At 51.5% G+C, this 6,659-nt stretch overlaps 1 long non-coding RNA gene across 1 annotated transcript; it reads left to right on the plus strand.

The window, feature by feature from the left end:
- The first annotated feature begins 1,918 nt into the window (after positions 1 to 1,918).
- On the plus strand, positions 1,919 to 3,826 carry LOC138848824 (uncharacterized). Its single transcript, XR_011386935.1, has 2 exons — positions 1,919 to 3,286; positions 3,613 to 3,826. It is a non-coding gene; the product is annotated as an uncharacterized lncRNA (long non-coding RNA).
- Positions 3,827 to 6,659: the final 2,833 nt, after the last annotated feature.

Genomic DNA, 6,659 nt, shown 5'->3' on the forward strand with positions numbered 1-6,659 from the left:
TGAGATCCCAGTGAAAAGAACAGGTCATCAAAGAAGGAGGTACCTTTCTCTGAAGGGAGGAGAGAACTTCCACTTTGACTACGACCTTGTCTAAATATGATCAGAGTTGGTGAACTCAAAAGGCTTCCATAGCCTTGGCGACTCATGACAAGAGCCTAGGGTGATTACTGATGCCATAAACAAGTGTGTCAATTTGTCAAGTCAACAACAGGAGTCACTGTGCACTTACTCCTCATGTAGGATATCTCTGTCCTTAATGTGCTGTACATTGTGATTTAATGCTATAACTAGTACTCAAACAGTATTTTTCACTTTGTGTTTCTATGTGGGTGCAAACTGTTGAAATCTTTACTCAATATATGCTAAACTGATCTTCTGTATATAAAGAGAATTGAAAATGCATCTTGATGTGAATGGAAGGGGGAGGGAGAGGGAAAGGGGAGGGTTGCAGGTGGGAGGGAAGTTATGGGGGGAAGCCATTGTAATCCATAAGCTGTACTTTGGAATTTTATATTCATTAAATAAATGTTAAAAAAAAAAGAACCCAGGTTCTACTGAGTGAAGAAGCACTGGCCACAGTAAGAGGCCACTTAGGTGTTCTGGCCAATTTTCCCAGCTGAAGTCCTAGCAGAAACCAGCATTAATCACCAAACATGAAAAAGGAAGCCACTGAGGTAACTCCAACCTGAGCCATCAGTAGACACAATCAGATGAGACCCTGGGAGAGAACAGGCCAATACGCTCTCAGAACTATGAAAATTATTAACAAATAATTTCTATTTTACTCCATTAAATGCAGGGCTGTTTGTTACACAACAGTAGCAATGGTTGCCACCATCAAATTGCACTCTTTTTTTAAGATTCATTTTTTTATCTGAGAGATTTATAGAGAGAGAGGGTGAGACAGAAATAAAGAGAGGTCTTCTATCTATTGGTTCACTCTCCCAGATAGTCACAACAGTCAGGGGTATGCCAGGCAGAAGCCAGGATCCAGGAGCTTCTTCTAGGTCTCTGACATGGGTAGCAGGGGCTCAAGGATTTGAGCCATCTTCCACTGCTTTTCCCAGGCCATTACCAGGGAGATGTATCAGATGTGGTGCAGTTAGGAATTGAACTGGAGCCCATACAAAATGACAGCACTGGGACCAGTGCTGTGGCATAGCAGATAAGACCACTATCTGCTATGCCGGCATCCCTCTCACACTCCCCTGAGCCTCAAGTATACACAGCGTTCACCTGAACAAGCCAGCTGCCTCCGGGGATGGGGGAGGGGTGGGAGCAACATGCAGAGAGACTGCCCCGATCTCATACGACTCCCTTTCCCGCCAGCCGTGCAGCCCTCAGGCGGGATTCTGACGGTGGTGCGGGTTCCAGAGCTCTTCCTTCAGTTGCCAGCTCAGACTCCACAGCTGGACTCTCTTACCTGAACATGCGGCTCAGGGAGCTGGAATGAGTCTCAAATGTCTCCCTCCTGGCAGGGGGAGCTGCTGGATGCTGCTGAGGCCTCAGTGGGCGTCCCTTCAAGTTGCTTGTAGCGTCTGAATTTCCCAGTCATCTTCCAGCACTTCAAAAAGGTGACCAGGGCTACTGTTGGCTGCAGCGGTTGAGACACGGCTTGGGACACGTGTGTTCTACATGGGCGTGCCTGGGGTCAAGTCCTGGCTCCACTCCTGATTCTAGCTTCCTGCTAATGTGCACATTGGGAGGCTGCAGGTGCTGCCTTATGGAGTTGGGTCCCTGTCCCCTATGCAGGAGACCTGAATGGAGTTCCTGGCTCCTGGGCACTTGGCGACTGATCAACAGATGGGAATTCTCTCTTTCTCCTTATCTGCCTGTCTCTGTCTCAAATGTGATTGTTAATTAATTGATTTTTTTTTTTTTTTTTTTTTTTTTTACAGGCAGAGTGGACAGTGAGAGAGAGACAGACAGAAAGGTCTTCCTTTGCCGTTGGTTCACCCTCCAATGGCCGCCGCGGCCGGCGCGCTGCGGCCGGCGCACTGCGCTGATCCGATGGCAGGAGCCAGGAGGCAGGTGCTTTTCCTGGTCTCCCATGGGGTGCAGGGCCCAAGCACCTGGGCCATCCTCCACTGCACTCCCTGGCCACAGCAGAGAGCTGGCCTGGAAGAGGGGCAACCGGGACAGAATCCGGCGCCCCGACTGGGACTAGAACCCGGTGTGCCGGCGCCGCTAGGCGGAGGATTAGCCTAGTGAGCCGCGTAATTAATTGATTTTAAAAATGGGTGATCTCCAGGGAGAATTAAGACAGTAGCCACCTGTGCACACCTTATGTGTATCGATCAATCAGAACCTTCTTCACAATACCAGTGAAGACCCGGGATTCCTGGGGTGAGAGGCGCTTCTGGAAGGTAGTCACCTGAAGAGGCTGTGGAGAGGGCCTAGCCGAGGGAGAACTGCCCAGGGAGAAATGCAAGCTCAGGCTGGCGCTGTGGCGTAGAAGGTTAAGCCTCTGCCTGGAGTGCCCGCATCCCATAAGGGTGCCGGTTCAAGTCCCGATGCTCCACTTCCGATCCAGCTCCCTGCTAATGTGCCTCTCTCTCTTTCTCTCTATGTATCTCTGATTTTCAAATAAATCTTAAAACAAAACAAAACAAAAACCCACCAGCATCTTAAAAAAAAAAGCCCACCAGCTTCCTATTTCCCTGGGCAGAGCAGGCTTGTCCCCGCCTTCCACTCCCTGCTCTGGTTAAAGGTTCTCTGAGAGAATGCCCTGGAAGTTCTCACGGTGTGATTCCCAGCCCTGTGGTTGGCCTAGAGTCTTCCAAGTGGTCCCGCAGAGTAGTCCAAATGACATGGGTAAGGCTTCTCACTGTCATTCTCCACCCTCATGCTCCAATGATGCAGGCAATTAAATCTGAGGGGGCCTGTGATAGGGGAAGGTTTGCAGCATCTTGGGTATGTCACCCTCCTTATTATCACAGAACATTTCCCTACAACCCATGAACGCAAACTTCGGCATCCAGTCATCCAGCCAACAGACTTCTACCAAATCCCTTTCCTGTGCATTGTGGCAGGACACAAGACACAGAGACAGTGATCTTGTTTGGAAAGAGCTTACCCTGTGGGGCGGGAGCTGGGAGTGGGGAAACGCGTAAAGCCATGAATATGGACAATGTGGGGCAATGCTCTGAATGCTGATGAAGGGATCCAAAAGAGCCGTGTGGGGATGCAGCCTGGGTCTGTAGGTGCCAAGCGCACCTTCCCAGAGCAGGTGACGTGGAGTGGAGTTGCAAGGATGAGAAGGAAGAGAACACGGAGTGTGCACTTGGTGAGCCTCACCCCCTCCCTCCTTCACAAAACCTCCAGCATCTTGAAGGAGGCAGAGCGAGATGCTGAGCTCAGAGGATAGGAAGGGAAATGGAGAGGAGAGGGTGGGACCAGACATCCCCAGCCTTCAGCCAGATGACTACCTTATCCTGTTCATTCCACCTGCTAAGTGCATAATGCAGTGGTAGAGTTCAGAATTCAGGTCTATGGGGCTGGTGCTGTGGCGCAGCGGGTTAACGCCCTGGCCTGAAGCGCTGGCATCCCATATGGGTGCCGGTTCTAGTCCCGGCTGCTCCACTTCCAACCCAGCTCTCTGCTATGGCCTAGGAAAGCAGGAGAAGATGGCCCAAGTCCTTGGGCCCTGCACCGCGTGGGAGACCCGGAAGAAGCTCCTGACTCCTGGCTTCAGATTTGCGCAGCTCCAGCTGTTGCGGCCAACTGGGGGAGTGAACCATTGGATGGGAGACTTCTCTCTGCCTCTCATCTCTCTATGTAACTCTGACTTGCAATAAATAAATGAATCTTAAAAAAAAAAATAAAAGAATTCAGGTCTTACCTGACCCCTGTTCTCAGTCCCCTTTGCCCCGGGTTCATCCCTGCCTCCCCGTCCCCGCCCCCCCCCCCAGCTCTTCTCCCTGTCTCTGGCTTCTTCCCCACTCTCTTCCTTACCCACACCCTCATGAGGGCAAGCTTTATTTGTCATTTTTTCTGCACAGTCTATCTCAGTGTGTCGCCATCATTTCAGGATGACTCCCCAGCCCAGCCTTCATGACCCAGCCCGGTCTACCTCCCTGGCTCCCACCTCACATCCTGCATTAGAGACATCGCCCAACAAATAACGGTGCTCCACGCTCTCAGGCCTGTGGGAGTGCTGTCCCCGCTCCCTGGAGGGGCCTGTGTATCTGTTTGCCTCAGCCTTTGAACCTGGACTGGAGCAGGTCCTCCCAGGCAGGGCGGATCAAGCTCTTACTTATCTGTCCGTGTATTGCTACTCTCAACTCTCGGCAACGGAGCTCTTCCCAGCGTGCTCTCCTGCCTGCGGCTGAGCAGCGACAGGGCAAGAAGCCAACTGATTCACTTTCACAGCTCCCGGCCTGCGCACAGTGAAAGGGAGGAGTCCGCTTCATCAAGCTGCGCCTAGGGGTGGGGACTCTCACCTGGGGAGCCGAACAACACCCCAGACCAGTTCAGCTGGAATCTCTGTGCGCTGAGACAGCATCCCAGGAGATTCTGATGGGAAGCCAAGGCTGAGAGCCGCCGGGGGTGCCAAGTGGATGGCTCGGGAGCTGAAGAAGCCTGCAGTTCGCCCCCGGATGCGTGTCAGCATCCTCCCCTCGACGTCTCACTGCACACTGGGCGTTCTGAAGCGGAAGGTTTCCAAGGCCCAGTCCACATCGCCTGGTGGTGGCTGCCTGGCCGCTGAGGCTTGGCTCCTCCTCATCTCTTGACAGGCAGGGGAGAGCGCCGCTTGTCAGTTCATTTGTCCGGTTTGTTCCTCAGCTCCTTCTCCTTCGGCCCTACCTTTCCCACGGGGACTTGGGGCTCCCCGCAGACCAGACCAGCCTTTCTGGGAGCCAGCAGGGTTCTGGCCACCTCTAAGGGCTGGCTCAGGACCTCCCAGTCTGAGCGGGAGCCGGCTCGCCAAGAGCACCGCCTGGCTGGCTGGGTCCACTCCCCGTGCCTGGAGATGATTTCCTTCAGGGATAAATCTTAATTCCTGTGCAATTCAGACTCCCTGGTTGGGCAGATGGGGATTCCCCAACACTTGGTCACAGAGAGCTGGAGGGGTCCCTTGCAGCTCCTGGCGTTCCTATCCAGGGCCATCCAGTGTGCCCGGCCACCAGGGAGACTTTCCTATGGTAATGAGCAAAGACAGGGCCCCTGATCCTTCCATTTCCATTTGAAATGAAGCATGTCGGGACATCCCCCAGTCAATATGAATCTGATGTCTTGTAAATGGAAGCCGCTCCAGCTTGAGCAGACACATCCCATTATTCTGCCATCTGTTGTCCTGGTTTCCATATGGGGATAGCGCAGAGAGAGGGTTTTCTTGAAAGCTGGACACTTTGGCAACAGAAGAAAGCCGCTGCCCTTAAAAGCTATTAAACCCCTCTGTCAGATGGAGCGCCGAGACGCGCAGCCTGGGGTCCTCATGCCCCCGCACTCCCGGGGCTTCCTATTTCGGCCATGTTGTAGTCTCCATGATTATTAGGGGAAGGTGAGGTCTCTTTTCTGTTCTCAGTTAAGTGCCTGTTTTGAGGAGTCTCGGTTCCGAGCCCAGGCTGCCCACTGGAATCCTTGAAGGAGCTTTGGAAATATGCTGACGCCAGCATATTTCTCCTTCTGAGACTCTGATTTCATTGGTCCAGGCTGTGGTCCCTGGGTGATTCTAATGTGCAATCATGGTTGGGAGACACTGCATGAAGCATTGTAGAGCTTGGCCTGCTCTGTGCTACAGAGATTATTCATAGAAGTTGAATATGTTCTTGTGAGTCTTTTTATTTAAAAAAATTAAACATTAATTGCATTGTTAATTGTTAGGCTGGCGTTATGTGAGATACCAAGAGGAATACAGCCACATCCTTGCTTTCCTGAAATTATAATGTTTTTCTGTATGTTTCTAGCATTGGTGTTTGTGCCCTAAAAAAAAAATCTTGGGGACAGCACTGTGGTGCAGAAGGTTAGGCCGTGGCCTATAACATCTGCATCCCATATGGGTGCCAGTTTGAGTCCCTGCTGCTCCACTTCCAATCCCACTCCTTGCTGATGCGTCAGGGAAAGCAGTGGAAGATGGCCCAACATACCCACGTGGGATATCCTGAAGAAGCTCCTTGAAAGGCCACCATAAAACATACCAAACACCAGAGTTAAAGGAAAAATGTATTGTTGGGGGTGGGGGAGGGTCTGTGTGGGAAAAGGTCTTGTTATAGCCTTGCAGAGATAGGAAGTGGGAGCAGCGAATCCTGTTAGGGCGGGGGTGGAGTTGACGACTGTGGTTGGGCCATTTGGTCACTTGACTTCTAGTGAACCAGGCTGGATTTTGGAGAGGCCAAAACTCAGAGTTCAAGATAGCCCCTGGGGCTTCATTAGCACCTCAGGTAAGTCCGCGCTTAGATAAAACTGGAGACCTGACTTTGTCTTTGCCTGGGCGGCTTGGCCCAGCCCCAGCCACTGTGGACATTTGGGAAGTGGACCAGCAGATGGAAGTCCTCTCTCTGTGCCTCTTTCCCTCTCTTTCTCTCTGTAACTCTGTCTTTCAAATAAATAAAATAAACGTTTAAAAAAAATACTGCACATCATTAAAAATTATAATGCACAGATTTTTAATAGATTTGGGGGCAGAGGTTCACAATATACAAAGTAGAAAGCATCAA

Source organism: Oryctolagus cuniculus, chromosome 2 (genome assembly GCF_964237555.1).
Source record: "Oryctolagus cuniculus chromosome 2, mOryCun1.1, whole genome shotgun sequence".
Taxonomy (NCBI): Eukaryota; Metazoa; Chordata; class Mammalia; order Lagomorpha; family Leporidae; genus Oryctolagus; species Oryctolagus cuniculus.